We start from the raw sequence: 7,500 nt of genomic DNA, 5'->3' as shown, positions 1-7,500 counted from the left end.
TTACCAGTACCTAGTGGTGTCACCCCTCCCAAGTCGCTGGAACCTACCTCACCAAGAGCTTCGACCCAGGGCCCACTCCTATTCCTGAGTCCCCCTCGCCTGCAGTTACCACGTCGTCACCAGACCCACCCAGACGGTACCCAAAGCGTTCACATAAGCCACTAAAACGCTTGGATTTGTTATGATTGAAACTTTGTTGAACTGCTCTTTAAAGATTTGAAATTTGTTAGGGAAAACAATTTTAGGAAGGGGGAGATGTAGTATTTTAGGCCTTTTTTGTTCAGTTGCCATATTTGGGCATGCCCATATACGGAGAGCCTCTTGTAAAAGTTTGTGTGTGTTGGGATATTTAAAAGCTGTGATTTGTTGTGTTCAAGTCGTGTGTCTCTGTTTTTTCGAGTGTATTAGCTACGAAATATTACACTTTGTACTGTGCAAATAATTTACTATACATCGTTTCTGTATATTCTTTACTTGTTTCAATGGTTATCAGTGGCAGATCTAAGTAAGAGACCGGCACAGCGGGAAGCGGGAGGAAAAGCCCCTCTACCCTTACTTCAAGGTCTAGATCTTCCACTGATTACCACAATATTTGCTGTAGTTGAATGATAATTGAGCTAATTAATTGGCTTGCTGTGAACTCGTACAATAGTTGTGCAAACTTACTATTGTCATTATTGAGAGCTTACTGAACATAGGCTGACCAGAGTGCACCTCAAGCTAAATTACATACCATCGTAGCTTACTAGTTAGTATGAAGAGGTGTACAGTTAGTGTCAAGCGAATTTGGTAAGCCAATTTATGGTTAGCTCTCACAAGCAGAAATGGTAACATGCTATTTTCAAAACAAAGTAGAAAATAGAGCTAAATATTGTTACCTATTACCATTAATTATCTGAAAACAAAAGTCCTGCCTTCGACACTGTGTACGCATCACAAATCTAATTTGCATAATCTAAAGAAAAAAATTTAAACTGGAAATATGAGACAAGATATTACAAAGTCATAAATGCTATCGCCCTCATTTTTTGAATGACCTAAAGTTACCAAAGAGTGATAAATGTACTTTTTTGGATCATGGACTCTAGAACTCAATAAGACTGGAATTCATGGCATTTACAATAACTTAATTTGCATTGTTTTGCTGTGATCCATTTTAAGTCTAATCTATATATTACCTCGAGATCAAACATCGTTTGCCATGTTATGAAGTGTTCTGACACATCTGTCCTTCTGTGAAATGTTTGTTTAAAGCTCTTGTTTCCAGGCTTTGAAATAATTAAGTACTTGGTTTAAGTTGGCAACACGTTGATCTGTTATTGACTGCAGTGGACTGTTATCGTTGAAGACGTTCCAAAGGATTTCACACACTTTTATAAATTCTTGTGTCTTTTCTGTGATGTTGTTTTCATGCAAAGCCATGTCTTTGCATACTTTCTCGGACAGAGTATTAACAGCAAGCTTTACTCGCATTTTACTTAAATTATCAAGATGAACATGAGCACTTCTCAAATCAGTTGCATAGACCCTTCTTTTTTTGTCTCTTTCATACACAGAATAAATGTGGTCCTATAGTATATACTTGCCATTTTTTTTCAATAAGCGTGTAAACCATGAATTTTGCCACTTGAATCCACTGCTGTATATGTTGTTTCTTAGTATTTTCAGAAGGTGTGGAGGATCAGAGATAAAAAATTATGTACAAAAATTTGATTTTATCAACGGACTTGATAATGTAAATTGGCCACCGTACAGAGATTCTAAAAGCTAACGTTTCGAGCGTTAGCCGTTCGTAAGAGCGAATCGAGGAATTATGGGTTACGTGTAGTTTTTATAGCAGAGTAGGAGCTGCGCTATTTACGAACGCTTTTCATTTAACTTATATATTCCTATTTTTCGCGTTGCCATGTTACCACCAATAGCGTAGCTCCTACTCTGCTATAAAAACTACACGTAACCCATAATTCCTCGATTCGCTCTGACGAAAGGCTAACGCTCGAAACGTCAGCTTTTAGAATCTCTGTACGGTGGCCAATTTACATTATCTACTCCGTTGATAAAACCAAATTTTTGTATACTACTTCCCCACCGACGCAGCACCACAGTTTCTTTAGAAACTACCCCCCTCATAAAAAATAATGGTTTCATGAAAAAAGGATTGTAGTACTTAGTTTTTGAAGCATTATTTCCATTCATGTTCATGAATGCTCTGTTTTCAGGAGCTCCATAACAGTATGCGAGCATAATGGTAAAATTAAATCCATGTAAAATGCTTACTCCTTGCCAAAAATGTATGTTAATTTTCTGAGCAGTTACCCCTCTGGTCAAGAAAAATGCACAGGGAAAGTCAAACTTTGCGAAGAGGCTCTTGAAGTAAAACTGCAGGACATGTGTTGCCAGTTTATTTTCAGGTTGAGAGTAGTGCACTCTCTTTTAGTTGGCCAATAGAAGGCATTTCAATTTCATCATCATCTAAATCGGTAAAGCCAACTAATTCAAAAGTTGAAGGAATGAAAACAAGTCGCTCTTTAATTTTCACTTCATCAAAAAATAGGCCTCCCAGCTGACCCCTTGTCCAATTTTTGCTTTTTCAAATTTCAGTTTAATTTCGCCCAATGTTGAAGTCTGCCACCCGGAGAGGGGTGATGATAGGTTCTTGTAGTCGGAAAGCAACCGGCCACTGGGAAGGTTTAAAAAGCTAGATTCTCTTAAGTCGTCATATGCTGCGTGTGATTTTGAAAACATCAAAAAGCACCTCTTGATAACCAAAGGATGCCACCTCATTTGGCGTTTTGGGACAGTCAAAGCTTTGGCTTGGTCATTTAATAACACAGGGAAGAATTGGTCTCTGGAGGAACCAGTATGTTCCCTCAAGTGTTCCTCTAGAATTTTTTTCTTGCTAAATGTGTTATCACATGTGCCCCAAAGACAGCTGTATTTCCTTTCTATTGGTGCAATTGAATCATCTGTTACTTTGATATGCCCCTCAAACGAAACAAAGGAGACTTTTGTCTGATTGGCTGTTGAAAATTGTAGTATCCAGTTTTCCTACCGCGCGCTGTGATGTAAACAAAGATGGCTTTCGAAGCGGTGATTTCAACCTGTGCTTCTTCGATCGTTCTATATAGCTTCTGCCCGTTGAAGGTGGTCATTTAAACTTTAAGTGACAGGGAAAGATTCTGCAAGGGGCATTTTAGTCGGCGGAAAGTTTTCTTTCGTTACGCTTTTTGTAAGCAGCCCTTTTAGTCTGCTCGGGGAAGCAACGCCTCTGAAGTTGCTTCGAGTCAGCTTTTATACTTTTTAGCTTTATTTCTCCATTTAAGTGAATGCATCGGAACAAATGCTCAAAGTGCGAAAAGACCCGAGCAAAGGCCAGATTCCTTTGTTGTGACGGGAGTACTATCTAACGTGGTTGCGAAATATATCCCTCAAGCTCGCAGGCTTCGATTTATCCAACTTGAATGCAGCGCTGGAAGGAAGTATGTCACTTCATTCACTTTCTTGCATTGATCGTTTAGAGTTATGAGATGTCCTCAGTGCTTTGAAAGAACATCTTATCTCGATAGATATGTCGACAGAAATTTAATACCAGCCGCGCCACCTCTATTTTGTGTATGTGTCTGAGGCCAACCTGGTTCACTGCATTTATCTCATGTGCAAACACTCTCAAGATACACTACCTTAAAAATTTCAAGAACTTTCATTGAACGGAACCAAAACATTATTCTTAGATACATCAACTGATCATGAAGGCATGCTTGATAATATATGCTACAATGAGTCAATAATGAAGTTCCAGTTTATTACTTTATTGGATAATTCTGTTCTTGATCTATGGTAACTCCATCAAGTCTAGCGATAGTAATTATTCATTGTTTTCATCATTTATGCTACCAGCGAATTACTCAAAAGTGATGTTGATGTTCTTAGGAAATCTATACAATAGTGAAGAATGATGTGGTGACTGCCATCAGACTTGTAGGTTGTACTGAAATGAAATTTTCTGAATGAGTTCGCTTTGGGGAGGTAAAAATTTCACTTGACCATTTGTAGATGTAAATTACACCCAATTAAAATTGGGATGTCTGGAAATACATAAAGCAGGTCTTGTCTTCTGTGCAATGTTTAAAATTAAAAGGGCAATTAAAGGCAAAGCAGACTTTGTGATAGAACCCTGACACAATATTAACTACTTTAATATTAATTTTGATGTGAGCATTTCATGCTCATTCTGATTCTTTTCTCACTTTTGTGGTAAGTTATTATCTCACTGGAGAGAATAATGTAAATTTATCTAAATCAGGATGAAAATGTACAAAATGTACAGCCATTGATCTTAAATGTTTTTAGTCCATTAATTAACCCATTGACCCCTGGGGTTCCCTATTGATGAGTTAAATACTAAGTATGGCCGGTTTAGGGGTGAAAGGGGATTATTAAATATAGTGCATCAATAATATTACCGTATCAGTAATTGAGCCAGTATTTGATAACTAATGTGTTCCAATAAAATTCAATATTGATTCCAACAGTGTTAAGTAATTAATATACATTGATTTAGGATGATGGAACATCACACACCATTTTGTGTTCCGACATTAAATTTATTTTTTACTTCATTCTTGGTGTATGGCAACTTATAGTAACTGCAAAAAACTTTCAGAAGAAATTGAAGAGAAGGTATACCTGAATATTATGGCTGTTTTGTGTGTCAAAAAGTTTAATTGACCTGGTTTTTGTTTATTTTTGCTGCCATTCCTTGCACACAGTCACATGTCTCATAAAACTTGAATGTGCAGACAAAGGTAAAATAATTCACCATACAAAGTTTAAAGAATTGTTATATTTGTATTATTTATTAAATGGGATTCCAAAAGCAGAAAGATGCAAATAGTGACACACACACCCACACAAGGCAGCCACATAAGGGAATGAAAATTTTAAAATATACATTATTTACAAATATAATGTATAATTACTTATCATGTAAATCATCATGAACAAAATTATATTTTACAATAATTACTTGTCATGTAAATTTTACTATACAGTTTGTAAATATCTTTAAAATTTCAATTACTACAGTTTCCCTCAAATTTAAAGTAAGAAATTTATCAAATCGAAAAGTGCAGTGCAAAGTTGTGGTAAGCAGGCATTTTTATTTGTAAATATTACTACACTAACTAAACATTTTTTATGTAATTAAGTATAATTTTTAATAGCTGGGACTAATATTTATTGCAATAAAAGCAAGAGTCTTATTTGCAGTACATTGCATTTAAGAATGCATTGCATCTGGATAATTTGACCCAGAGTTGAATCATCCCATCTCAAAGTGCCAAGTTTCGATAGAAATTAGGTTTATTTTCACAGGGCATTTTCGTGCGCCCTGCCACTTTTGAAGGAAAACTTTCAAAGCAGTTCGATTCTTCACAAATATGTGCTTTCCATACTAATGGCGATCGCTGGACCAAGACATATTTGCTGAGATTTGACCGAAAGTAACGTGAACACTGACGCCATTGTCTGATTTGGGGTAAGAAAATTTCAGTTGCGCGTCAAATATACACGGTTGTAGTTCACATTTCAGGAGGAGAAAAGACAAAAAGATGTCCAGAAGGTATGAAAATCACACATTAACAATACAGAGACTTTTGATGTCTTAGTCCAGAGAAAATAACACTTGATGGTGGAAAAAACAAGCACTGTTTCGTCGACAAAGAAAAGCACTTTGGTAAACGAAGAAGTCAAAACGTCGGGGTTCAGTATTCGCTCTGCCACTTTTACCGGGATTATCTCTGGTCAAACCTTATCTTTGGCTCACAAAATATCACCTGTTGACGGCTTTTCGTGGACCAACGTCGGAGACAAAAGTCCTGTACTCTTAATGACAGAGTTCGGTTTAAACAGAAAAAGCTATAAACCGATTGACATTTTGCAAAATGACTCTTTCGTCCGGATAGAATGTATTCGCTTCAAAGAGAGAACAAACGAAATTCTTCTGTCATGTTTTTCTGTTACTTACCTTAACTCCATTCATTGATAAATTTTAAGCTGTGACATCCTTTGAACGGATTACCAGCTCATTTACCACTGACGCGCCATAAGCAAATCCCGTCAACCTGGCAAATTTGTTTTGCATTCACTACAAGCGCGGGTATCCACGTGAAAACACCACAGCGGAAAATTTTAATGCCGGTTCCAGTTACTTTAATACGTAACATTATTCAATATTGTGATTTGCACATTCAATCATGACCATACGCGTTGCAAATAAGGCAAATTTTTTCCAACTTCGCGCAATCCTTTGACTTGTCTGAGCACACCGCATCATTCTAAAACAGCCAATCTAAGCATGTTTCGTTTCATCCGAGATAAAGGACTTGCCCAAGTAGAAGGAATTGCCGAGGTCTTTCTAGCTTTTGTCCATCTTCTTTCGGTATTTGTACCACAAGTGCATAGATAGTATTAAAAGTGAATGCAATAAAAACTACAACTAGCGACAGCGTCGACATCTTTTCTTCCCGCGTTCTAAGACTGTCTCGAAGGTTTTCAACCAATCACAATGCAAATAAAATTGAATTTGCCATTGATGATGCGCATGCGTGACATTAGTCCCCTTTGTTCCTCACACGTTGGTATAACCCATCGGCTTCCATCCAATTCTGTTGATCTGAACAGCCTTTCCACTTACATGATTTGGGATTTTCCTTTTGTTTTCTTAAACAATCATTTAGTTTGTTAAACATGACCCTGAAATCACTGTTAGTGTCTCTCCCTACCACTACCATTTGTTCTCTGCATTTTTCAAGTTTTTTTACTTTTTTCTGAAGTTTCCTCATTTCAGTTGTTTTCTCGCTGAGCAGGTGCATCAATTCCTCTTTATCAAGATAGTCAAAGCGAGTGAATTTAGAGTTCTCAGCTTTGTTGTTTTCTCCTACCTGACTCTGGGAATTTATTCTCGACTTTAGAATTCTTAAATAATGTTGACTATGTCTACAAGCTGCACATATCACATTGACAGGTATTAACGCTTCATCGTAAGGGATGGCGATAATAAGCAGCTTATTCAGATCTTGTACAGAATTTATTCGGGGTGATACATCGGCCCAGTCTAAGCATATTTTTCGCTCTTTACCCTCGTGACGAATTTTCCAAAATCCTTTGTTATTAATTGTGACTTCGATTTGAGGATATCCGATGGATTTTCCCCAATAGTAAAACAAATGAGCCGTGTTGTTCTCGGAATTTCTTCCAGTTGGGAAATTCGTCTATGTTTAAAGCATCGATACTGAATTTTGTCGCAAAGACAGCTTTCTCTTCCTCGGCGTTTTCGCCCGTATTTTCCTTTGAACATTCTCGAGTTAACTGGTTACATAAGTCATTGAGAGTATTTCCTGACTCCATGTTGCTGTCACGCTTGAAGTGCTAATGAGTGATTTTTCACAATCCTTTCGATTTTTTCTCGATAATACTTCCACCTCAAGACACCATTTACCT

Source organism: Montipora capricornis, chromosome 8 (assembly GCF_036669925.1).
Source record: "Montipora capricornis isolate CH-2021 chromosome 8, ASM3666992v2, whole genome shotgun sequence".
Classification (NCBI taxonomy): Eukaryota; Metazoa; Cnidaria; class Anthozoa; order Scleractinia; family Acroporidae; genus Montipora; species Montipora capricornis.
The sequence above is the reverse complement of the archived record's forward strand: the minus strand, read 5'-3'. Positions refer to the sequence as shown.